This window comes from Anser brachyrhynchus (assembly GCF_964034855.1).
Source record: "Anser brachyrhynchus genome assembly, chromosome: 4".
Lineage (NCBI taxonomy): Eukaryota > Metazoa > Chordata > Aves > Anseriformes > Anatidae > Anser > Anser brachyrhynchus.
In genome coordinates, this window is record NC_137698.1 from 30,177,320 (window position 1) to 30,204,663 (window position 27,344).

The 27,344-nt window shown below is 33.9% G+C and overlaps 1 long non-coding RNA gene across 2 annotated transcripts in view; it reads left to right on the plus strand.

Annotated features, from left to right (window-relative positions):
• Nucleotides 1-27,344, plus strand: part of LOC308195083 — a 252,908-nt gene that overhangs the window by 169,444 nt on the left and 56,120 nt on the right. For both annotated transcript variants that reach the window (XR_013951253.1, XR_013951254.1), the window contains 5 exons: nt 5,574-5,657; nt 6,106-6,309; nt 10,712-10,794; nt 12,534-12,618; nt 18,690-18,724. This is a non-coding gene — a long non-coding RNA (uncharacterized lncRNA). The remainder of the gene's footprint in view (nt 1-5,573; nt 5,658-6,105; nt 6,310-10,711; nt 10,795-12,533; nt 12,619-18,689; nt 18,725-27,344) is intronic.

The following is a 27,344-nucleotide window of genomic DNA, read 5'->3' on the forward strand; positions in this document are numbered from 1 at the left end:
TACATAAAAGCGGTCAATAGCAATACCTATTGATGATGGGAGCACTCAAAAAAAAAAAGCACATTTTATAAAGCTCAAAAGCTCAGCTGAGAATCTAATTTCGCTGTTGAAAACAAGACAAAGCAAAACAAACTAAAGAATCAACAATCATCTCCACAAACCAACACTACTCTAGACAGATACATTACTAATGCACTGAGAACAGTAATTTTGATATAAATTCATAAATTACATTTTTAATAGTTTTCCTTTTTGCATTTTTTTAATCTACCCCTAGAAATTATTCTCTACATAAATTCATAGAATTGTAAATATTTGGCTCTAGTTGCCCCACCTCATACTTCTTCACAAAGGTTTAGTTGAATGTTGAAAGAAAACTTTAGTTGCTGCATGGAACAATTTCCATGTAAAATGACTGAAAGAGCATACTTGTAGAAGACAAGTAAAATAGGAAGAAAAAACTGACTTGAATTGCTGCTGCTGTTAAAACTGTTGCAGAGAACACTTACTAGAAAAATCAAAACTTTTCAAAGTATTCCATTGTATGTTAAGATACAGTTCAATGATAACTACCAAAGGATCTCAGGAGTATGCTTTAACGGATCCATTTTTTGTGGAATGAATCATTCTCCAAATCTAAGAGCAATTGTAAATCTGTCCAAGCAATACATTTTGTATTTTGTAGAACAGAAAATGCTATTTGGCTGGATGACTTCAGCACTAACTAAGCTATAAATAATAAGGTAAAAGAAAAGCAGTGAAGAAGGAAAAGAAAATAATAAATAGGGGATACTCATTTTCCCTTCTAATCCTGAGTTAGGTTTAGTGTCTCTCCAGGAGTCATGCTGCTCTAGTTCTCTTGGAGCAAGAGAGGAAATTGACAATAGTAAACAATGTGAGTGCTTTTGTATCAGAAGTGAGGGAACAGTAGCATCCCTTGTGACTGCTGTCCAAACCATCAAACAGGTTTGGAATAGAGCAGGCAAGGAACAACTCTTGCCTTTTGCAACTTCTCTGTGTGACTGCATCACTTTCATTTAACATATTCATTCATGATATTCTATACTCAGGTTTTTGTTTCTTTGTTTGTTTTCATTTCATTTTGTGAAGACTCAGCTTTTTAAAGAATATCTTATGTTTTCTTTTGTCTTTTTTTCTTTTTTCTTTTTTTTCTTCTTTTCCATGTTCGTGTTGTTTTCTTTCTCTAGGGAGTGATTTTTAGAGTGTGGTTCTTCTCTGCTCTTATTCTTAACACTGATGGAGAAATTTCAGTGATGTCATACAATTTATTTCTCTTACTCACCTTCACAGATAAACAGCCAAAGGCTCCAGTCTGGCCTACAGCACTACAGACATTCTGCAGAAGTTTTTACACATAGAAAAATCTAGTGTTGTTTCCAAATTCTAATATGAAACACAGATCACATCCCAATGCTAATTAATAGTGTTTAAAGAGTTGGACTGTTTATTTGGAGAGAATCAAGTGAATGAAATGGAAATAACTTGGACTAGTTCACTTTCTCTTTCACATTTTCCACTTCTTTCTGAAACAGCTCTTCCTGGATGTTTGGAGAAGTTAATGATATTCAAATTTGAGTTACTGGACTTGATTCAGCAAGAAAAGAATGTTGTGTGCTTTCTGTGAATTGGATTCAGACAATGAGAGTTTCAGGAAATACATTTTCACCTCTCTAACTGATTTAACATTGTACTTTGTTTTTTACCCTGCTTGTAGTTTTGTTCCCTTCTATTAGACAAAAACTAAAATTCAGGGAACAATAAAAATTTTACCACATAAGCAGAACTACAGCTTACACGTCTGCACAATATTAGGCTATTTTATGATACTTAGAAGGTAGATTTTTATTATAGCCATAATGATACGACTGAGTAGGTCTTGAAATAAAATGGGAAAAAATGAAGATCAAACTTCTTTTGCAAGTTATAATGCAAGTTTATCATGAGATTTTATAAAATGCTGCTACTATGCTTTACTTAGTTCAATTCTTAAGAAAAATCAGTGATTTGGAAAACTCTCCCCCTGCAGTATAAGCATAATCAGTTTTCTTCTAAGCAGAAGCAGTAAGAGCTCTTAAATATGTTGCCAATGCATAATTTTGATTTTTAATAGTGAAAGTATGTTGAGAAATTATGCTTTTCTGCCTCTAAGATACGTTTATGACATTTGAATGTTAGATATTGCTATTGCTGGAACACAGAGATTTTCAGTTTTCTGTAGTATCATTTGTAACAAGCATTAATATTGTGTTTCCAGCTTATGTTGATTAACAGAGTGTAGCCTTTTTTCTTTCTACAGCTAATGTGACTACAAAAAGAAAATTAATGAAAATAAGCACCCTTTTGAAAAGAAAAATTATTTAACTTTTGCATATTATTTTCCTACTGAAAATTTTGCTTGTCATGTTTGGACAAGCCATGGAACATTGTTCTCTCTCTATGTAAATTTATATCTCTAAGAATTCTTTACTGCAATATTATTTTCTGTAACATAAGATTACATGTACAGAAAATGGAAAACATTCTTCACAACTAAAACATTATCTTTCGTATTCCCAGACTTTCTCCCTTTATTCAGTCATGCATTTGAGATGGCATCTATGCAGCATATTATAGCAGCATCAGGTAGTGTAAATGGTACACACAGCAAAAATATTCTACTGAGCTACACATGCAGTCCTCTTGCCTGTTTTACCTGCTCTTAACTTGAAAATTATGACAAAGCGAAGGATTATTAATGCAGACGTAATGTAAATGAAAAGCATATCTACATCTAGAAAATATGAAAGTAGATAAATGGCTGTGGATGTCTGGAGGGAGTGAAAGGACAGTTGCCTCTTACAAGCTATGACATGTCTTCTGAACTCTCCCAGGAGGACATTTAAGTAAGTGTGTTCAAACTGCTGTACATAGGAGGGTAATTTTCTATTAAAGTATCTTCTGATTCTGTTCACTTATAAGAAGATGTTCTTTTCTCTCCTCTAGCACACCTTGGATCAGGGACATAGAGGAAAAAGTTGAAGATTGTACCTGTGGGTAAAATGTAATGTCCTGTTCCATGCTGTAATGCTGAGGTAGTTAGCTTTTACTCAGTGACAACTTGTAAATGCAGTGGCCTCCCCAGTTTGTCCCAGGTAGCTCAGGAAATCTGTGGAACAGCCATATCCAAATCTTCATGTACAGGACCTTTAAAAAAGAGTAGCTTCCTTTACAGCAAGACCACTTCCCTTATCCTCACTTATTTCTGAGAAGTTGATGATACAGTTTGATATAGTGCGAAATATTGGTTATTGGGCAGTTATACAAAAGTAGGATGAATGCTTTCAAGAAGAATGAGAAATTACGGAATATAAGATGTACCATTGTATGTGGTTTCAGATCCTGTGTAAATTAAAGAAAAAAAAAGCCTCCCTTAAAAAACAAACAAGTACATAGAAGCCACGAATTATGATTCTTAATTAGAAAAGTAAAGTCAACATTTGGAATACTTGACAGCACTTTTGAAATTGAGAGCTTCTTAATCCAAAGACAAGTTCAGCTAGAAACCATGATACACTTAAACAGCACATAAAAACTGATATAATCTTGCTCCTACGAATCTTGCAGTTATGGTTCTATAGCAAAACTATTAGTCTGTTTTTATTCAAAGAGTGACACATCTGCACTTCATTGTATCCTCAGGCGTAAAGATATTATGCTTTAACTACCATTACACAGGCTCTTTCATCCTATGCCAGACATTTCACTTCAATTTTATTTTGTTTTACTGAATGCTTATTTTATGATAGGCTTTTATTCTTTGTGGTTTGGTTTGGTTTGGTTTGGTTGGTTGTGGGTGTTTTTTTGGAGGAATGGGAGGAGGGTGATATTCTTACCTGCATTAAGACTGTTTAATTCCTTTCCTAATGTGAAGATATTTTCCTTTTAAGGAAACATTGTGTTTCAACTACAAATATACACTATACTCCAGGAAAAAAAGAATATTTCAACTAAGATGATAAAAGAATATTTGTGGTGGTGAACTGCCTTAGGATAAAGTATTTCTGTCTTTTGTTATAAATCTTCTGTGTGACTACTTAAAAACTTATGCCTTCATTATAATACTACATACAAAGGCATCCACTTTTTTACACAGAAATTGCCAAATATGCCTATGTCAACAAACACACTCATGTATCCATCCACACACGCAAAAAAAAAAAAAAAACCTCACACATTCACACATTTAAAATGAATGCTTATGTAATCCTTTGGTTTGTTAAACACACAGAAATATATAGAAAGCCCAGAAGAATTATTATTTATTTATTTAAACTGATAATTATATATTAGCCCAAAACCATATATAATACGCAGCACAGGGGCTATTGTTAATAAAACATTGTTATATATGCCTTTCATAGTTGGGGAAGATTTAAACCTAAGGATACTCATCAATGAAGACTGAAAATGAATATTTTCATTTTAATTACAGTTTTTTTAGCATCTTGTAAATGTTTTCAGACATCATTTTAACAGGTACTGCCTCTGGGGAAATTAAAAAAAAAAAAAAGACGAATTTTGATACATTTTTTCTAATCCTGTTAATTTATCAACATATTGAGTTGGATGCAATGTACAAGGACTCTAGCCAGTATTTACGAATTGTATGGCTCTTATAGTTTGGTTCTTATAGTAGTATAAATACAGTTGGAACAGTTTTTCATTATGATTATTTGTGTTGAAATGTAAAATTATACAAAGAGCTTTCAGATAAGAATGTTGACAATCTCTGCCACAGCATCTAGCAATTCATATGCTGTACTGCTAAAGTCATTGATGCAAATAATATTTACCAGAAATCAAAGTTCCTATATCCAATCATAATTGTCCAAAAATCCTAGGTACCACTGCGTATGAGCATGGTATCAAACCTGAGCAATACAACTGATCTTCAAAGATCATTTTTGCTCTGCGTAAAATCTTTCTTGATTCCAGGGTTATATGCAAAGATTAGATCATGAGCAAAATTTGCTTTAGCAATACACCATACATATATAATTTGAATAGCTTCTGTCTTGAAATGAACTGCAAAGGATTGTACTGGTCATTCAAATATATTGAAAAGAAGTGCTGTAACTTTATGTACTTCTCTAATTTCTATCTATACAGTATACTGTGTGAGATAACTGTTCTTGATTTATTCACCACGTTTGTAAACACAGTAAATTTTAAGATTAAGTTGTAAAAAAAAAAGTCTAACTTAGCCAAAACTTTTATAACTCCTCCTATTATTTTGGGTAAGAAATATTAATATCTTTGCGGGGGGGGGGGGGTGCTTCATGGGGTACAAAGTTCCTATTATTTTAATATTTTCCTTAAGCTGTCAATCAAATGAAAATGGAGATATACTGTAATTAAACTTGCTTTACTCCAGCTGAGGTGGGTTCAAAGGATGCATAGCCAACCAGACAAAGTGAGTTTTTAATTTGGTAAGTATTTATTATAGCTAAAAAGAAACTATAGCAACAATTTCTTGTCCAGGAGATAATGCTAGAAATTTTACTTATTTGCAGTACAAATGCCTCTAAACTAGAAGATGAAATATGCACTAAATGCTGAAAAAAGTTCTCCATGTGCTTTTTCCTTGAAGGCAACAGGTATGTTGAATAAGAAAGAAATAAATTCACCCCTAAAGTGTAGGATAGCAGATTGCAGCAGATTTTGCAGTAGTGCTATTACTGTTTCTATTGAAACCGAACTTTTTATATATGTTTATATATAATTATGTGAATCTTTCCAAAAATGTTCAACTTAATATTTCCCACCTCAACTTAGTATGTACCCACCTAATTTCTTGTGTAGACTTGAGATTGGCTATATTCATGATACCTTCAACATGACTAGAAGAAACGTACTGAACAAGTCCTTCTTCTAAAGATTTAGTCCTCTTTTGCAGAAGTAAAAAAATCAGTTAAGGTGAGAATAAGTATCAGTGAATTGGAGTGCTTATTTTTTTATTTAATTGTCTTATGTTACAACTCAATCTACTTGTTTTTCCAGTCTATGTTATCTATTATTAAGAGGAATTCTCTGCTTTCCACGCAGATTGAAATGAAGGGATGTATTGGAAAACATACCATAGGAGAAAGAGAAAATAAGAGAAAAGAAAGAATAACGTATATATTTAAAAATAATAATGTCTCTTAGCTGTAAAATCATCGCACCTACATGCCACCTGTACCACCCACATCATAGCATTAAAGCCTTCTGTCAATGATTCAAGTTTTCTGGTTGAAATGATAAATTAAGGTATGAAACCGCATTTTCCTTCAGACTGCTGCTTGGAAAAATTTTTATTGTATTATTATAAGTAGTTTACTGAATTTTCTCCCTATGCTAATTCAAATGTTATATTTCTCTCCATGCTGCTACAGTACATGGAGCAGCATACATTTTAGATGATTGAAATGAATTTCAGTGTCAAAATTTCATGACGAAACCAAGGGGAAAATAAAACTACAAGAAAAATTAGTTTAAAATAGAATGCAAACAGAATAGGGGAGATGCTAAAGATTTACAAAGGATACAGCTAAATGAAAAATGACTGAATTGGGAACAGGTAATGTTTTCTCAAGCATTCTGCTTAGACAAATGTATACATATAAAACACATGCTGTTGAAATAAAATGATTGATGGTTATAATTTCTTTTTCACCATACGACAATACTTAACTTTTAATAAGTTTCTAATTAAAATAATAAAGATTGAAAAATATTCCATATTTATTAGTACATTAAACCTATTTTACATTGTTCTTTTCTTCACATTGCTATTTCAAAGGGAGTTCTGTGAATGAAGTAAGGGTACACTTAGTTGCTTTAAAAGGAGGAGACTTTCTCATTTAAACAATCCAGAAAAAAAAATGTAAACCATTACCTTTTCATCTTGATTTATTTAACTGGGAAATTTCTTGTAATCTCAGACAGTATTCATGCACCACAGAAGATCCCATGTCAGTGAAACCTGTTAATTAGTTACAGTCTGGTTTTACTCCTCTATTTGGAGGTTATTGACACCACCACTTGCTTGGAAGAACAAAGTTTATGAACATTCATTATCTGCTTTCACGCAAAGTTGGCTGAATTGATTCAAAACATTTTTAGTGTCTTTTCATACTAATTCCATTCACCTTTAACTTAGGTATTAACAGAGCATTTCTGCACCTTTGGACAACAGACTATGAATAGGATGGTGAAAGACAATCTCTTAAAATGTCACGGCTGTTTTTACTGTCTGTCTCATTAAATTTGGTCACCTTCTACAAAGCATGGTAACATTTGAGGTAGAAATTCCTAAGCAGAGCATAAATTAATATTTCTATTTATATCATTCTCTGCAGCAGTCTATAAACTAGTTTTTCTCAGCCCATATTCAATCTAATTTCACACAGATCTTCCTTACAAAAAGTAACCCTATTTCTATATTATGTAGTTCTCAAACATTTAAGTCCTTCCTCAAAATGTCCAGTAAAATGTAGTTGTCAAACTAAATTTTATTTTGCCTCACTATAATTTCTTTTTGGATTTACATGCCCAATTTATTTGCAGTCCTAGAGAGATGTTACAGTTATGATAATAGGTCATTAAAAATAACAATGTCCCTAAAAATAGTGACATTTTGAAGAAAATAATATCTTTCTTACTTCCATGTATGTGTGATGTTCAAAACTCAGCTCTGAAATCCTGCTATATTCATATGATGTGTTGTTCAGGTCAGAAAGACTTAATGTAAGAGTTCATATATTTGCAGATGTCTGTGAGTTTTAAAGGTAGATTTCATGATTATTTAAGGCTTTTTCAGGCACATGGAAATAAGTCAGTTATGACATTCTGAATGATGATAAATTAATCACACCTATGGCCATCAGCCTGCAGATGTGATTACAGTCAAGCACCATGTAAAGACCGTTAACTTTCCTGTCTACTTTAGTGGAGTAGACTGGTCAAAGAAGGAATATTCTAGAAAGGAGAGAATATATTTCAAATGTTTTGCCTATTTATTAGGTATTCATGTGTGTTGATTTCATTCTAAATAATTTAAACATGGCTACCACTTGAAATAAGACTCAAAAAAAGTAGTAATTCACAATTTGGGAGGCCAAATGAGAATGGTTTATGCAAGACACAAGTTATCCAAAACACCTCAGGTCACTGTTCTAGTCAGAAGCAGATTAAGTTAAATGAAATAAATAAAATTGATTCTTTTGTTACCAGTCTGACTATTGACTATTACTGTTAAATTCTGCCTTCTGCGTTTAAGACTCTTTGCCAGGTATTCGGTGTGACAGTTTTAATGTCACCAAGGAAGTCTTCATTTATTTGTGAAAAGCAGATAAACTTACCAAAACAAACAAACAAACAAAATCGTAAGTAGCAGCATATGCGACGGGTGATACTGTATTCTGTCTTTCACAGACGAGCAGCTCCAGAAGCTACAGTACATACTATGTGGCATGTGATAACTTGCCCCATACTTAGAACAAAACTGGGAACTTTTCCATTGTTTTTTGTTTGTTTGTTTGTTTGTGTTGGTTTTTTTTTTCAAAGTTAAAGAAAATAAATCTTTTTGAATCTTTTTGTAGGGAAGGGGGTAAGATCAGGGATTCAGATAAGAGTTTCACCACAGCGACTACTGCACCACCACCACATTAAAGGTCAATTAATATAAACCTGGAGATTAGGATGGAATGGCATAGCATAACTTTTTTATTTCTGTTCCCCTCAATGGAGTATAAATGCCTTCAGTTGCCACAGGTAGATATTTTTTTTCTCAAAAAGAATGAAGATGGGCAAGAAAGTTATGAAATGTTTTTATTATTTGTCCTCTATCAAAATACAGAGAAGCAGAATATGTTCGTCAGTTTTTGCCCATGTGATGGTATCTGGGTGACTTGATTTGCTCTCTCCTGCATATGTTAATGGAAGTCCTGATATGTGTTATTTCTGAGCTCTACAAATTTTGACAACTTTATGAAAGCTTTATATTATAGAGTAGGTTTTGAATGAATTTGGTTTAAGGCTTTTGTTGCCTGGAAGATCAAGAAGAAAGTTTAATCCAAGGTGGTAGGCTTTTATCCAAGACTGGAATTTTAGCCTTCAGATAAAGAATGTGCTTATTTTGGGTATTTTGAAGAGTTGTCTTGAAAGAATTATGTCATCTTGCACCCTTAGTGTACTGTTTCTGCTGTGTCTTGGATTTATTTATAGTGGTGAAAGTTGAAGTACACTTTTAAATATTGATGCAAAGCTTAATCTGCATAATAACAAATTAAAATATATTTTAGCATGGGAACGGTGAACACAAATTAATTAAAAGTTCTTTAATGCTGATAAATGCAAATACAGCTGATGTGTTCTGGCAGTCCATTCATTTGAATAGATCATTTATTACAGCAGCTGAATGGACACACTTCAGTCTTAAAAGCATCCTACTCATAGTACAGCTGTATCTTAATCAGCATTGCTTTCTGCAGTAGCTGAGCTACTTCTAGTAAATCAGCCAGTAGTCAGCAGAACATTTCTGCATGTAGACTAAAACATGAGAATCCTGGATTTTTCAATATATTTAAAAGTGACTCTTTTGTATTTGTGATCATTGTAATAAGTTTTACCAGAATTTTACATGTGTATGCCAGGTTCCATCCTCCTTGCCTTTGTTGCTGGCTTTTTAGTGATTGTTTCCAACAGCTCTGAACCAAGGTTGCTGATATAAGCATAAGGTGATTTTTGTCTAGCCAGTTTTACTTTTTCAAAGTTCTACATAGAAATTAAAGTGTTAAACATAACTTTTCTCATGCTTTCAGTAAAATAAAATAAATTACAGTAGTTAAACTGATAAAAAGTGGTGCTCAGAACAAATATTTTAAGATACAGAAGTTTCAGCTTGGCAAGAAGTTAGGAATAGGTCAGAGGTATAGCAGCAGCAATCTGGTGATTGCAGTGTTTCATTTCTAACTTTATGCAATCTCTTTTTCTAAGCTCTTGTTTTACTGAAGTGCATCTGACCTATCTCTTCCTCTAAGTGCAGAAAGTAATTCTCTGTAGAAAGCCACCAGCTATACTAGTACATGAAACAGAATGTAAATCAAGTGTTCTCGGTGGCCCTGTGAGGAAAAATAAAATAATTAATAGCTTTCCAATCCTAGAAATCAGTAATAATGTTAGTTATGAAACTTAAAGTAAATATTGAGTATAAACAGTGTGTTTAGGTTTACTGAAATTATAGGATTTTATATGTAAAGTCTCACTATGCACTGTCACTGTACACATGAAAAAAGAAGTGAAGGCACAGTTATAAAAATGATTTACAAGGGTTCAGAACTAAAATGAACTATTTTCAAGCTGTGTTATATCTTCTCTGGACAGATTAGAAATCTAAGTGAAAAGATACCCTGTCAAAAATTTTCTGTTTTCATTTCCAGAAAAAATAAATATATAATAATAATAATAATAAAATAAACAACAAAAAAAAACACTCCCCTTCCCTAGATTCTAACAGTTTTGAGGAAAGAAAAGACTATTTTAAGGAATATTTGTTCCCTATCTTTTTATTTATCCCATTTATGCTATGGCATACTGAAATTCTTTGTGTTCAGATTTATATAGAGACAGCAGCAATGACTGATTTTTTATTTTATTATTATTTTCTTAGTTATTTTTAACAGCTATTTCACTCAGGAGGATTGACAGTGCTGTGGACACCTGCTGTGACCAAGGAAACCTTCAATGAAATGGGTAAGGTTACATTCTTGCAATCTCACAAGATGGATTACATGATGCAGGTGGGAGAATTTTTACAAGTATGTTAAGCAAATTATTCCTATGCTTCTCATGGCATGCATATCCTTGGGATGTCCATAATCAGTCATATGATGAAGCCATTGTCAGTCAGCTCTAAGTGGTTAAGTGTTATGGATATACTTCAGTGGAATAATATGGATTTAAGTATCAGTACCTGACATACATTTATGCATTTTAAGGGATAGATGTAGCTTACTGAAAAGTTATTTATTGATACCATATGGCATTCCTCCAAATGATGGCCTAATTAAGCACAATTAATTTCTATTTAAATTAAAAAAAAAAAGGGAAATAATTGTCAACAAAAAGAACTTCAGGACTGAAAATACTGCTCATTATAGTCTGTTTGTTGTTGTTTTTAGGTTTGTTCCCTTTCTTTTATAAGTTGTTTTCAGCACATCATTTAAGTTGTGTGATGCTACTGTAAGGAAATAAAGTTGAGGAATGACTTTTTCTAGGGTATTCCTGTGTTCATTTCAATGCTGTTATTTTAATACCTCTTGCAGTTTGATTTGAAGGCTTTTCTCCTCTAAAATCTCAATCTCCAGAGGTCCATTATTGAAATAAAGTAGATATCCAGGTATCTGTTAGAGATCTAGAAGTTAGACAGAATGTATGTGCCATAAACTTTGTGATTTGGTAAAACAGTCTAGTAAGATGTTCTTCAGCTTATCCAGATAAAGCAAATTAAGAGTAAATCTTTAAAAGCAGGCTATCTCCACAACATCTCTATGATATAAGATTAAAAGAAAATGTATTTGAAGTTATAACTGAAAACAAGTGTAGAAATTTTGAGGAAGGATTGCTTTTGAAATATTTAGGCATGTCCTCTACAAATATACTAGAAAATCAGACAAGTAATGTAAAAAAGTACACAGAGTCCTATGCTAATTTATTACTGTATTGAATGTTGTATCTGTGTATTGGAATTGAGTGGGTGTTGTATACTGCTTTTCTGTTGTGCTGGATGGTTAATCAAAGCAAGAAGTGGAATTTGATGCAGAATAACTGCCTACTTTTTATGTATAATGCAATTGCTGTTTCTTCCATAAGCTACTACTAAATATGACCTACTGTACTGAATTTATGTGGATCATTATGAGATATAGTGTTTTTATTGCTAACTGAAGGTTATATAAACTCACAAAATTACACGAAATACCTCATTTCTGTTTCTCCCATGAAGTCCTAATGAGAGAAAGAGCAACAATCTGAAAAACATGAACTCCTAGACTGATAACCATGACAACAAACATCTAAAAGTAATAAAAATAATATATTTTAATAATTATCTATTATTTATTTTCATTGCCATAATTTTATATCAATGAAATTACTAGAAGGGTTAAAACTGTGATTGCCATTATTGATTTCACTTGCTAATAAACAATATTCTAAGTAACGAAAGAAAGAGGAAACCTAGAAGTCTATTTCTAAAACAAGTATATGTGAAAAAAAAAAGTTTTTGTGAAGGTTAGTGCACTTAATATCATCAAAAATACACTAGAACAGTGTAATTTAAAAAAATCAGGAATATATTTAGGTACACTTCTCAAATGAATATCAAGACATATACAGTCAGTGTTTCTAGAAAGTACATAACATTAAAAACCTAAAATGAAGAAACAAAAATGCAAATTTCATTCCGAATCTTTTTTTTTTTCCTTATCTAGAGCAAGCTGCAGGGGAATATTCTGTTTTACCTGATATGACACATATGAGCCTTGCTTAGGGAGATCAACTGTCTTACAACTCAAGGTCAGTGCATAGCAACATCTGTTACATATGTCTAGGTCTATTAGGCAATTCTGCCATGCTGCCAAATAACAAATCTGCATTACGATACATGGTACACATGTAGTACCCTTCGGGAATGGTTTTTTCTAATTGTTTGCATAATAACTATTTAATGTAGCTTAGCATATTATTTAATATGTATCTTTTGTTTAGATTGTGGATGGGTTATAAAGAGATGACTATTTCTGAGTAATTAATTACAATAATATTTTCCAAGGAGTACTGGGGCACTATGTTTCATTTTGTTTTCTATTCTCTATGTTTTTGTCAGCTATTAAGGGAGTTGTTTTTCCAAATATAGTCCTAGATCTTGCCATTCCTGAGCTGAAGCTCACTGGAATGTAATTTAGACGTATAAAGTCAAGGAAGGGAAGACAGCCTAGCTGGTAAAAGGGATGGGAGGCATGTCCTATAAGGAGAGGCTGAGGACACTTGGGTTGTCTAGTTTGGAGAAAAGGAGGCCAAGAGGTGACTTCGCTGCTCTCTGCAACTTCCTGTGGAGGGGAAGTGCAGAGAGAGGTGCCAGTATCCTCTCCCTGGTCCCAGTGACAGGAAGGATGGGAACAGCATGAAGATGCTCCATGGGAGAGTCAGATTGGACACCAGGAAACATTCCTCACTGTGAGCGTGTTCAAACACTGCAACCGGCTTCCTAGAGAGGTGGTTGATGCCCCATGCCTGTTTGTGTTCAAGAGGCATTTGGATAATGCCCTCAATATAACATGCTTTAATTTTTGGTTATCCTTAAAGTGATAAGGCAGTTGAACTACATGATCTTTGTAGGTCCCTTCCAATTGAACTATTCTATTCTACCTCCTCTTTAACAAGAGATGCTGTAGAAAGCCTATTTTTACAGAGGTGAAAAAGTAAAAAGTCTTTCTTAGGAAAGATAACACAGCTTTGCGTTCTCAGACAGAAATGGAAAGAAGGAAGGCTAGCTGATAGCTACTTATGATTAATATGTTTGGATAAAGATTTTAGGAGAATTAGACAGGATACAGACTACTCCAGCATAGAGTGATTTACAAAGAGCCAGGCACAAAGCCTAGAAGGGTTTGGAAGAAAGGGGAAGCTGTGGACAAGCTAATGATGGCTGGAAGAATAAGAGAAAATACTGTGCCAAAGGAGATAAACATCTTTGAGATGAAAAGCAAACATTTTTTTTCTTTTTTTTCTTATTTTTTTATTTTAATTTCAACATCTGATGCCAGGGTTTCCAACATATAATTTCATTCTTTCAGCACAAAAAACAAAAAAGTGAACCTCTGTTTTGATGGGGGCAATGTTACACAAATTCTGTAGAGGAAGAATAGCCAAGGAGAAGCAAAAAGAATTCTGTTTCAGTTCTAAACATCATTATTAATGAGGGAAATGTATTTAGTTTGGCCAAACTCTTGGATAGTCTCTAGACTATCTTCCTTGATAGGAGAGACTCCTATCTCCTGTAGTAGAGACTCAAGCAGTATCCAGAGGATTTAGTTAGCCTTCTCTGTCACAGAATGATTAAATGGTCAGATCATGTTATTCTTTCTGGACCAAGAGGGTGCTGCAGTGAAAAATAAATGCTGTGGGAAAAAAATTCTTATGATTTATGATGTATGGCCCAGATATGTGAGATCCAAAGCAAAGTAATATTTTTTTTTCTGTAGTTGTAATTTTAACACATTGCTTGTACTAAAGTTTGCTTAAAATACTCCAATTCCACAGAACCATCTTCCACCTAATTTTAGTAGTTATTAGATACATCCTCTGCAAGGAAGCTGAAATTCTTCTATGTGAAAAGGTTTAAGCTTATGAATTAAAAAGAAACTAACTAACAAAAAACAAAACAACAAAAAAAAAAAGAAAGGTTTGAAGTTACCAATAAATAGTCATTAATATGAACTCAAGCAGACTGATGTATTTCAGTAAGTTTGAGAGGACTGCTAATTTGAAAGGCCAAGAGATGTGGTCATGCAAGCAATAGAGAAGTAAATTTTAAAGGTGTATTGGAAAAGGTTAAGTGTGTTAAGAAATGTGAAATCTGAACACATTCTGAAAGAAAGAGAAAAAAAAATGTCCAGAGAGAAATGAAATGGAAGTATAAGTACTGGCAGTTGATGAGAAATTATGGACTTCTTCATACTACTTTGTTCTTACAAAGAAAGATTTAGTCCTCAATTGCAGCCACAGCTGGTAGAATGTGACTTACATTGTGACATTATAATTAAGCTTTGCAGTCTAAAAACCTGCTCTGGATATGATATATATATATAAAAAAATAATCCAAGTAAATTTATGTCTTTTTTTTTTTTTTTTTAATAATTTCAGTTCAGTCACTAATGGGGTTCTGCAGGGCTCCATTTTAGGGCTGTTTCTCTAATGTTTTCATAAATTACTTGGATGCAAGACTCAAACATATACTAAGTAAGTTTGTGGACAACACTAAATTAGGAGGAGCTGTTGACTCCAGCCAGGGCAGAGATGCCATACAGAGAGAGCTTGACAAATTAAAATTAGAGGGCTGCCACTGTATAAGAAGGACATAAAACAATTAAAGTGTGTCCAAAGAAGGGCTAAGAAAATGGTGAAGAGTCTAGAGGGGAAGACACATGAGGAGTGGCTGAAGTCCTTTGGTTTTTTCAGCCCAGAGCAGAGGAGGCTGAGGGGAGGCCTCATGGTGGCCTGCAGCTTCCTCATGAGGGGAGTGGAGGGGCAGGCACTGAGCTCTGCTCTCTGGGGACAGTGACAGGACCCGAGGGAATGGCATGGAGCTGGGACAGGGGAGAAATCATATTCCACTATGATGGAATTTTTGTTCTGGTTCTGAGACAAGCAAGAGTTCGGAGTTATCTGATTGTCAGTGTTTTAGGAAAAGCAGTAGTCAAAAAAAAGTTTCAGAGGAAGGCCTTCCTGTATCATTGGAAGGCACTGTTCTGTAATGTTTGAAAATTGACAAAGAAATTAAATAAATTCAAGAATATTAAAGAAGATATTTTTCTAAGGTGGAAACAAAATGTGTTTGAAAGCAGATAAGCTATTTGGAGTCAGCTATTCTCTCAATATGCTAACTGTTGGTGTCTATGAAGAAAATTCAATTACATTATTATTGCCAGGCTTACTTTGTGTTACATTTTACTGTCTTCAAATTGCACTATTTTCTGCATTTTTAATAATATTGCCAAAGTTAGGATAGCACATTTTATCCCAGAATTCCAAGAGTCATATAATTATGAATGCTCATTGTTTGCCCCTTAGATTTTAAAAAGGACACATTTTTGCATCTCCCCCATCATTGCCTGTTGCAATTAGAAAAATGATGCAGAGCCCCCACTTTGATTTTCTCCATCTAGCATGTGTAGGCTTCAACAAAGGACTTGCTCATTGACAATGTGCCTGGTAAGACCACCTTATCTGTCATAGTTAGTTATTCCCTGATTGAGCCTGTCTGTTCACCACATAAAAAATTTTCTCTAGAGTGGTGACCTTCACTCTCAGAATTTCTTCTGCCTGACAGCTGGAGTTTGGCTGTGCACTTAGTTGAGGAGTTGATTGTAATTGGAGGTGGAAAATGCTCAGGAGACTTTACTGCTGACCTTAGACCTACCTGTAATGCATGTTTCCAAAGCTGAGCACTCTGGTGGTATGAGTAGAGAATCATATAGACATTATCAATAAAACTATATTAATATTGTGCATAACAGGGAGAGTGGATAGGAAAGAGGAGCATTTTGAAAGGATGCTGAAGATTAGATTAGGCAGATGAAACTGGATAAGGGTAAGAAAAACAAACAGGAAAATTAAATACAGTGTAAGCTTAGATATACCTTACTTATAGATTTGTCATATAGACAAAATATTGAAAGCATAGTGGAAAAAAGAGAGGCATTCTACAGAGAAAATGTGGTGGTTTTAAGGTTCTCTAATTTACCAAACAGGACACTTGTTTGCTAGTCATTATAATTAGAACAGCCATAGTGAAGTATTTACACAACAGAATAGAAAATAGAAAAAAATAGAAAATAGAAAAGAAATAGAAAACTACAGGATAATGATGCTGATTAAAGCAGCATTCTCCGTATATTCAAAAGTAAAGGAGGACAAAACAGAACAAAATTGAACCACAAGATCTGCCATTTAGAGCACAGTCTTCTACCCACTGTTGTTCTGAAGTCTCCCAAAAGACATATCATGATGCTGGAATAAATTTAGCTAAAATGAATGGGAGCTACCTCATGGTCAACTTCACTTACCTACTTGCTTTAGGTAGCTTCCTGTTGTAAATATGAAGAGCTGACATAAGCCCCAGACAATCTTGCTGTACATTATTACATATATATGCATAAAAAAACACATTTTAATGGTAAAAATTACCAGTCACATCATGGTGCTTTTTCTTTGTTCTGTCTTTACAATGTATTACTAAAACGTAATCTGTTAGATGAGTCCCTAGTAATGTTCCTTGAGACAGACTCTGTTTGAATGTACTAATGTCAACCCTGATAAAGAAATGCCCTTCTGACACTGTACATGTGTACATATGGATAACACAAAGTAACACTAGTTTTTCCTAAGGTACTGTCACAGCTTTTATAATTCAGGATGAAGGTTTAAAAAACTTGCATTCTTACAAAGTCTTTCTGTAATTCTATTCCTATGACTGGAATGACATTTTCAAACTATTTCCTACTTTTTTCACCACATCTGAAGCTGTAGTAACTACCACCAGGCTGCATGCAATGAACCGAGGTTTTGACACTTCACAGAGACACATACCAGAAAAAGAATTATATTATTTTCTTAACCTACTTAGTTAAAATATTGTAAGTCCTATAATGAACAAGAGTTTAATCGTGCATATGAATAAAAATACTTAATAACTACTAGATAAATACTTCTTTCTCTTTTTCCAATCCTTAAAGGGCATAAGAAAGCTTGAAATCAAATTCTGTATTCTTCTTTAAAGAAACCATATATTTTGCTTTCCTTTTTCTGCAGGAGATTGAATTTAATACAATAATGCAGTATGGATGACTCATCTGACAACAGTTCTGCAGAAGTACTGTTGGGTGGTCTCAGCAATAGCTCATAGATTATACACTAAAGAAGGGGAAGAACAAAGGATGCTGTCTGTCCTAAAGAGTTAATAATATAATGATGGACAGAAAAAGAATCATTGACTAAAACAGACATATGGAGGGGAACAAAAAAACAACAGGAGTGCACTGATAAACACAAAACCAAGTGATTTTTGAACAGAGTGCAACCTCTATGCTGTCATAGCTAAGAATTTCAGACCCTTTTTCTAGAGTCTTCCCCCTACTGTCATAAGAAACTGTTTAGATGAGTAATTGAAAATGAACACAAAGCAGACATGAGTTGAAACAAGATGAATGTCTTAAGAATTTGATAGGTTGTATACTGATAATATTTTATAACGTGCTTCTAGATCAAGTCCTTCTAGTTGTAAATGTGCATTTTAAAATCATCATGATAGACAAGTCTGTGTTTCTGGAGAGGAAAGCAACTAATACAGACAATAGCTGAGCAAGAACTGATTAAAATGATGACTGTGCAAGTACTTCTCTCCTGTAGCATGAAGCAGACAAACACACAGGAGCTTTGGCATGGCACATCTGAAATTGCCGTAAATTTCTCCCTTGAAGTGTTAACTGAAAATACATATTATAATGTTTAAGCTGTAGAAATGCAATGACAGTGAAATCAACTACAGCACTCAATATGCCTGTAACTGTTGACTTAAAAAAAAAAAAAGCCTTAATGTAATAACTCTCAGGTACTGAGCACATCTGTTCTCAGTGTCAAACCTTCCAAAAGATCAAAAGTCTGCGTTGACTCTGTGGAATCATTCTAGAACATTATCACTATATAAAATGAAAATTCTTTGCTTAGAGAGGTAGTATTTTATTAAGGTGATGCAATATAGTGCAATATTCATTTTCAGATGAGTCTAAGCGAAGTCTAATAAATCTATCAAAGGCTTTTCAATTTGATTTGTACTACTTGTTGTTTTTTGTGGTGGTTTTTTTCAGACCTCAGGAAGGACACCCATGTATGTTAGAGCTGGGTGAGTTTGGTTTTTTGTTTGTTTGTAGCTTGTGCTTTTTTTTTTTTTTTTTAAACTGCATTACTTCCTGTATACTATGACACTTCATTTCTGGATCTGCTTATAAAGTTTTTAAGCTGTTTCACTTTAAAGCAGCGTATTTCAAGCATTAGTAACATTTAGAATGGAAAAGCTGAATGCCTCCCTCTCAACAAAATCTCAGGAAGGAGATAAAAGGAAAACATCTCCAAGTCAACCCAGGGGAGGGAGAATTATGGCACAGATTTCTCCCGTCTGCTAATTTTGGTTCATTTCCATATTTATTTCCGTTTTTGTCTTGTGCAGATTATGAAAGCTTTAGATTTTGATTTTACTCAGCGCTTCAGAACTTTAGTGAATATAAGCCAAAATGCCTCAAGTCAGAGACATAATTAGGAATTGGTCTTTCAGCCAAAGAAAATCTTAAAAGGCTGCCCTCTTATTGACAGTCTTAAGCATCTGTTCAGAAAATACTATAATCTGAACAACCTATTCATTAATGTGGGTACATTAAGATCCTCAACTTACTCATAATTTCTGTTCAAAACCACTAAATCGATGTTCCAATTATTTCAGTAGCATAGACATCATAAGCTTATTGTTCTTGAGGCTGCACATAAACTACATCAATCCTCCCTACAAATTTGTCAAACAGCTAAGTCATCTGGTAGGAGCTCAAGTTGTGTTGGCTGCAAATATCAAGCAGCCACTTTGGTGCTGCAGCTTTATTTAGGCTGATCCTAAGCAGAAAGTTAAAGGTAATTTCATTTTTGTAATTTTTATACCTAAATTATTATTATTAGTAGTAGTAGTAAATTCTTTGTAAGTAGCTGCAGCTTCCTGATTTGCTGAAAATTATGTTGATATTTCTTTGAAGACTTCTAGGTATTCTGCCATACAACTTCAAAAACTAATCTCAGTCCAGTGCGTATCACCCCTTCTTCAGCTCTAAACAACTCCTAAGGAAAAAGAATTAGGTAATTTTCTGCCATTGTGAAAACTAGTCATGGCAGATCGGTTGCTTTGTGATAGAAATCAATCATGTTCCGATGATATCAGTGGCTAACACCCAATTTGACTATTGCAAAATTCATTTCTGTGGTGTATTTATCTCTTGGTTAATATGAGATCAGTCCTGGAGCTCTCTAAAGGAGTTTCCAATACAAGAAGGGATTAACAAGAAACAAGAAAGAACTTGACATACAGCATATAGGACTTGACCTTTTTTTTTTTTTTTTTAAACTGTAGTGTCTCATTTTAGTGAAGAGTTACACACTCTTAGACCTTCCATTTTTAAGCATAGCAAAGGGCCCTTCAGGTTCAGAATAACTGAATAACTCAGGTCATTTTTAAGTAAGCAAACCTGAAAGGCAATTTGATTGCTCAGGAAGAGGTTAAGAATGGAGATTTTCTGGAAATTAAATTGCAGTATTCACTTTAAAGACAGCTGAAGGATCTTCTGAACTTTGAGACGTTAATTATGAACCTGGCTATACAAAACATATAGCTATAGTCTCTACCCTAACTGCCTTTTTTTCTTCTGTGAATAAATAGCACATACATTGTCATTAATGTTTCTATGTTCCTTTTCAAAAGATATGTAATCATTGAAAGGATAATACAAATACCATAACAGATTTTCTACATTATAACAGAAACCCATAAAGGGTTCTGTTATTTCATTTGTTTTGCATTTATATAGAAGAAATACTAAAATACTTTTTACCATATTTATGTGTTCTTTTCCTGTCTTGTGCCTCACCACAAAGAATTTGTTAGTCTTATTCAATGCCTTTCTTTGATTTAACAGACTTTACCTGCATTCCGTTTCCCTTAGTATGAGGGGGAAAAAAAAAAAGTAATTATGTAAACTGTATATTACAGCCTTCCAAACTGAATTTTTATTCTTTCTAAAGGAATGTGACTGTCACAGGAGAAAACTACTCAGTTTACATAGCTTCAGCCAAATCATGATTGAAGCATTTTATTGATTTGTTAATGATATATTATTAGACAACAATGAATGGACTATACATTCAAAACCTGTATTAGTGCAACAGATAAACAATAACACTAAGTTGTTATGAAATGTTGAGAAACAACAAATTTCTAAATGCTGTTCTGTAGCTAACCTCAAGGTATTGTAATCACACAAACACAGGTATGCGTGCACACACACGCATGTGTGCACACATTCCTACAACTTCATGCACTCATAGGCCCCTAGTGTGACCCATTTCTCCAACATTTGTCTTTGCTATCATAGCTCCCTTTACTTTAGGTACTCGCAGATGCACCTGCTTGTTCTTTTTCTCATATTTTACTGAAAAGATTATTCTAGAACTAGCTTAATCTTATACTTTAATCACTCACAGTCAGTGACAAAGCAAGGACCTATTTCCCTGGATTTTCAAAACACAAGTGTGTGTTTAGATTCAGAAGTTAGAGCTGGATATTCATAAACTTCAGCATGAGTCAAGGTTTACAGATCTACCCGAGATCAAATCTTACCAGGAGTTAGATTAATTTCAACTTGCTAGCAGGATCACAGATGGATTTTCTCTGAACAAAGACCTGAGCTTGAGAAGGAACTTTGTACATTGGGGCAGTGCTGTTTTGATCTTCATTTTGATCTTCATCTTCATTGGATGGGGTGGTTTGGGTTGTTTTCCGTTTGACTTCTTTTTAGCAGATACTACTGAGGAAAAGATATGCCATAGATGAGAATATAGAATTAGTGAAACTTATTTGTCTTTCCCTTAAAATGGATTACAGCTTCCTTAGAAAGAAATGGACTATATATTGAACTATATATATGGACTTAATATTTGATGATTTTTTTTTCTGTTGTTGTTCCTTGTGTTTTGTTGTTGTTGTTATCTGTAATATAAAAAATCAAGTCTGGATCCAAGAAGCTGGTGTTTCTCAGGCACAAGCAAACTAACCTAGTTAACACAGTTGACAGAGTTAGCCAGTCTTCTTGGTTCCAGTGGTGTTTGATCGCATTGATATCAGACTCTATTACTGTGGCTGAGTAGAGATGTGTTGTTTCAGCATAGCTCTGCTGAAGCACTTCCAGCTAGTATCAGTGGCAATTTGTCTTTTGGGCATCCAGAAATTTCTATGGTTCCCCGAGGAACCATGCTGACCCAAATGTTTCTGAAGTTACTGTAGGCTGTTTCTTGAATAGCTCTATTAGAGGCTTAGGCTGGTGTACAACTGTTAGAAAGATGTTCTCTGACTATATATCTTAAGCTCTTTAACAATTGTAGGAGATGGTACACCCCTCAGCCTTTAAATGTAAAAATCCCATAAGAGCTTTTTATAGGACTGATGCTTTGAGTGACAAGCTCTCCAGCAGATAGATTACATCGTCCTAGTTTTCAGCATGAAAAAGTCAATTCTGGGTAATAATAGTATTAGAGAAATACATTTCCTTTAAATATTGCTTATATAAAAATATTGTAACACTTCACTAAAAGAACTGTCAGAACATTGTTTCAAAGTTAGAAAACTCTGGAATTTGCCAGTGAACCTTGAGACAGCCTTTGTGCAAATGCATTGATCGACAGAAATTGAGACACAATAGGTGTATATACAGAGCTGTACATTGTTTGCTGTGCACTTTGAGCAAATACAGCATTCTCTTCCTACCTTGCAGTCCACCCTAGTCTGTGTTTAACCCTCCTATCATCCGACACATTTAGCTTGTGTGTTGAAGGTTCCAGCACAGAGCACCAGAGTCCAGTCTTTTTTCCATATATGCGTAGCGCTTGTCAAACTGCCAAGAATTGTCGTAGGACTCTTTGTTATTTTAAGTATTATATGTTAGAACCTCTCCTAATACAAATATGTATTGCAGTGTTCTTTTCTTCAGGCTGCTCGTTCCAGACCCCATTTACCCAGTCCCCATTAGGGCTCTCTCCTCCTCAGCTTCCTAGTTTGGTAACCTTTCCTTTCTAGTGTGTCTCTGCCAGTATCCTTCCTTCCTCAGAAAGAATAATTTCTGTCTGCTTCCTGTTTCTCACCAAGTCATTTTCTCTTTTCTCTACCCAATCTGAAAACAACCTATCTCACGCCAGGGTTTTCCCTGTTTAGCCCACTATATCATTTGTTTGGTCATAGTTCTTTATTCACAGTCCATGTCCGTGTAACCTGTGTCTCTTTATGTTTCCCCTCCTTATGGATCAATCTGTCTCACAGCTGAATCAATGCTGGCCACATCAATTAACATTTTAGTTCTGTCTTAACCTTTCCCCTCTTCTGTAATAAGTAAGGTATTCCTGACCAAATCCTATCAAATTTTGGATATCTTTCTCATAACACAATAAGACACATGATGAAATAACGCATTTCATCAGAGAAACTGTTAGAATCACTTAGCTCCATTAAAAGTTACTTTTCCTTACCTAGCAATGACTAGCAAAAACTTTGAAGTCTTCCAAAATTTAGCCTAAGTAAAAGCATACTAGATGTAATTCCACAGAAAATGACTTTTTAATTGCTGTTCCATTCTATGAGTGAAAATTCTATTTTCATTCCTACACACCACAGTTGAACAACCTTGCAAATAGGTGATGCTATAGACCATTGATAATATAAACAACATTTGCTGTTATATTTAAAGACCTTGTGATTTCCATAACCCCTCTATTGTACTCTAAAAAGAAACATGGAACAGACAATTATCAAGCAGTAAAAGGAAATTGCTTACAGAGCCTTAGAAATGAGATATCAAGTTTAGAGCCTTTTGTTCTTGCTTTGACAGATTTTTATTTTTATTGTACATATTTTGTCTTTTTAACATGATTTGTGAAGCATGTGCTTACAGTAATAGTAACAATAAACATAACCAGAAGCAGATTTTTGAAACACTAATAATAAAAACAGAATTTTTAAAAATAACTTTGCTAAAAATATTCTATAACTAAAAAAGGATATGAAGATTTCAGTAAATCAACATATGGATGCCAATGTGCTAATATCGGTATAGTTCAATTGTGTCCCTACCTTATTCCTCAACAAATACTACCATTTCAATTCTTTAGCCGAATTCCATTTTTGAAAAAGCCAGGTTATTTTAAGAGTTCTATCTATATAAAATTCAGGTGAAAGTTATAGAAAAATGAGATGATAAAAAAAAGTCCTCTGGAAAGAATTTATCGTTAAAAGTAATACCTATCCAACTTCACTGTAATACTATTAGAAGAAAAAGCATTCTCATGAATGCTCTTTGTTTTGTAGCACTTGGTTCTGTTTCTTTACACAAACGTTAAATAAAGTGCTGCAAAAGCAAAAAGTAGCATATGCCAAATACATAGCAGGAAAGAAGCAAGAAATAAATCCCTTCAACTCTTTTCAAGTCAATAAATTATCAATAACAGTGAAGGAAGAGCCTGCAGAGAAATTAATGCCTATGAGAGGGAGAAAAAATGCATACAAGATTGGAAAAAGAAAGGGAAAAAGAAAAACTTTGGAAAGCTTCAGCTTTCCAGAAAAGAGTTTAAGAATGGTTATCCTGCTAACTATATAAAAGTTAGGCATATTGTGTAAAGTGATTTACCTAGTCAATGGACAAAGACAAAACTCCTGAGGAGTGTCTAAAATATGGATATTAAGAACAACTGCAACTACGTACTTATCTTGCAAAGGGAGCTATGTGGGCAAGGATAAATTTAGGACAAAAGAATCACATACTAGTTGAATAATAAGAGACAACATGCTTAAAAACTAGTACAGAGATGAACCTTAAACTGTAAGATTAAAAAAGGTCATGGTTAACTTAAATGTTCCCCATTTCAAGACTACTATGTTGCAAGTAATAAAATAGAGTAAGTTAAAAATCTTCAAAAGGCCCATTACCAGAAGTGTTCATAAGAGGAAAAAACAGCTATTTTTGGTGAAAAGGGCTTAAGTATAGAGCATTGAGCCAACTTTGAAAACAGTCTTGCTCTGTGATACTTTATACAGATGATGTAAGCAGTGTCATATCATGCACATGCAGTGATGAGTCTGTATGAAACACTCCTCTGTGGAGAAGTGAGAAGTCACCTGTGTGAACCAGCCACAAGACTTTCTCTAGGTACGGCTCTGCTGCCTTCACTTCACATGTCACAGCTGGTTAGGCTAGCACATACCCTCTCTATAAACAATATGTGATAAAATTAAGTCTTCAGAATAAAGGGGGTGAAAACAGTAGTTAGACTGACTTGTAATAACATGTAAAAATCAAGCCATTAAATTTGCAATCTTATTTGACATTGATACAGATAATTATATTGTGTTACATCATATTTTTAAAAGCTGTTTCTAATCATTTCAGCTGATCATCCAGATCATTTCACCTCGGTGTGTTGTGGGTGAAACCTGGCAGGCAGCTCAGCCCTACATGGCTGCTCACTCACACCCAGCAGTGATGAAAAGCATTGGGAAGATAAAAATGTGAGAACTTGTGGTCTGAGATAAGCAGTTTAATAGATAAAGCAAAAGCTATGCACACAAGGAAAACAAAACTAGGAATTCATTCACTACTTCCTATCAGCAGGCAGATGTTCAGTCATTTTCTTGAAAGCAGGGCTCATCACATGTAGCAGTGACTTGGGAATACAAATGCCAAATCCAAAACATGTCATTGTACAAGATACTATGAAGAAATTTATTAAGTGTCTTAGCAAAAAACAGTACATGATGGAAACTGGTGCAGATAACCAGAGACAATTTGAACACTGATAATTTTGTACCTAATTTTGTAACATAACAGTTGTAACAACTTGTATTGCCTTCAGAAGTTAGGGGTGAGGAAGGATTAAGATGGTATGTTTCCTGTCTGAAAGTAGATTTTATCTCTTTGGTATGTTTTTCATCAGCTCATTTTTCTCCTGTGTTCTAGGGGAACAGGGTCTGAGACAATTAATTTTTAGACAGCTAGCATAAGCTAAAGCCTTTGGTCAAGTCTTCTAAAAGAAGCAAAATATATAGAACTCTACTTTGAGGTGAAATATATTTCAAGGAATTGATTTTTTTCTGTCCCGTTTTTTTTCCATACTTTTCTACCCAAAATGATTTTTTCTATTATTGCCACATCCTTTTAAGCATTGGAAGATCTGTCTTATATCCATCTTAGTCCACTATCGAAACACAAGATAATTCAGCTTTTCTTTTTGAAAGTGACATCATTTTAAATAGCCTAGCTATTAAACACCAAAATATATTTTCTTCAAATGGCCTTACAATGCTAAAGCAGCATCTTTATCCCAATTGCATTCTGCTGAAACGGTTCTTCAGATATGGTACCATTAAAGCAATCTCTATGTTTGGCTATTGTTTAAAGATTTTTTCTGGCGTTCAGTAATACCTGGTTCTCATCATGCCATATTTTTATTCATTTCAAATTGTTCCTCATGTTGTACATTCAAATAGAACACCAAGAGAGATTATCAACCCATTATTGTAACCTATATAATGATTTTAATTTTAATTCTTAGGCAAAATTAATGACTTGAAAACAAAGATCCAAATAGCTCTCATCACTCATTATTTTTTATTTTCAATAAATAATTAAATAAAAGTTCCGTTTTCTCATGGGGGATCTATGTCCCAAAGAACAGCAATAGTTTTTAAAGTCTCAAAATTTTTAATAAACAATTAGCAATTGCCTTAATGAATGAAGACACTTTAAAGTGAAAAATGTGAAACAGATTCTCAAACTTTAAATTGTTCAAATGTTTTCTAAGATCTCCACTTTCTTTTTGTGTAACATTAATGTCCACATTTTTTTTATATATTCCTTCTTTTGAAAAACACTTATTTTTGTCATTGTGTCCTAACAATAGCTCCTCATGATTTGGTTTTATCCCTCCTCATTGAAAACTGTTATTGTCACCTTCAAATATGAGCTCTGATTAAAAAAGCCTTACTGAGAAACAAATCCTATTAAGATATATGACAAAACTAAATTAATTCACTCTTTAGGGAAGGAGGAGAGAGGTAATTTTAAAACTCATGTCAAAGATAAAGTTCACTGTAATTAAGATTGTTTTCTTTTGGTAACTCAAGTCTACCATTGTAACCACCTTTCTGAAGTACTGTTCTAATTCTGCTATTATGTTTCCTGGTATAAAGTTATGAATTTTGGTTATATTCTAAGCAGATGTAAATTGGAACATTTTTCAGGCTGTATTAAAAAGTTATGTTCTGCCTACCACAGTGAGAGTCAGTAGCCACTTGTTACTAAGAATAAATTGACTTCAACATCCCTTTTTTTTGTTTGTTTATATTTCTTATATAGAAATACTTTTACTGTCTGCAAAGAATCCATCATTGGCTATTACTCTTCACACGTAGAAATTGACCCTATCCCAAGCCAAAATTGCTAAGCTAATGCCTTGACAAGGACTCTTTGGATGACATAGATTTCCTGGAGAACAATTCTTTGGTTGAGATCCTCATTGATACTCCCTTTCCATACCATTTGCTCTCCATGCTTCCTGTTGTTCCAGATGTTATTTATACTTATAACCGCTTTGCATCCCTCTGTTTCTTTCTTGCTTCTCTTCCACGGTCATTTTCAGTGCTATGACTCCCTATTTAACCGATCATCTGT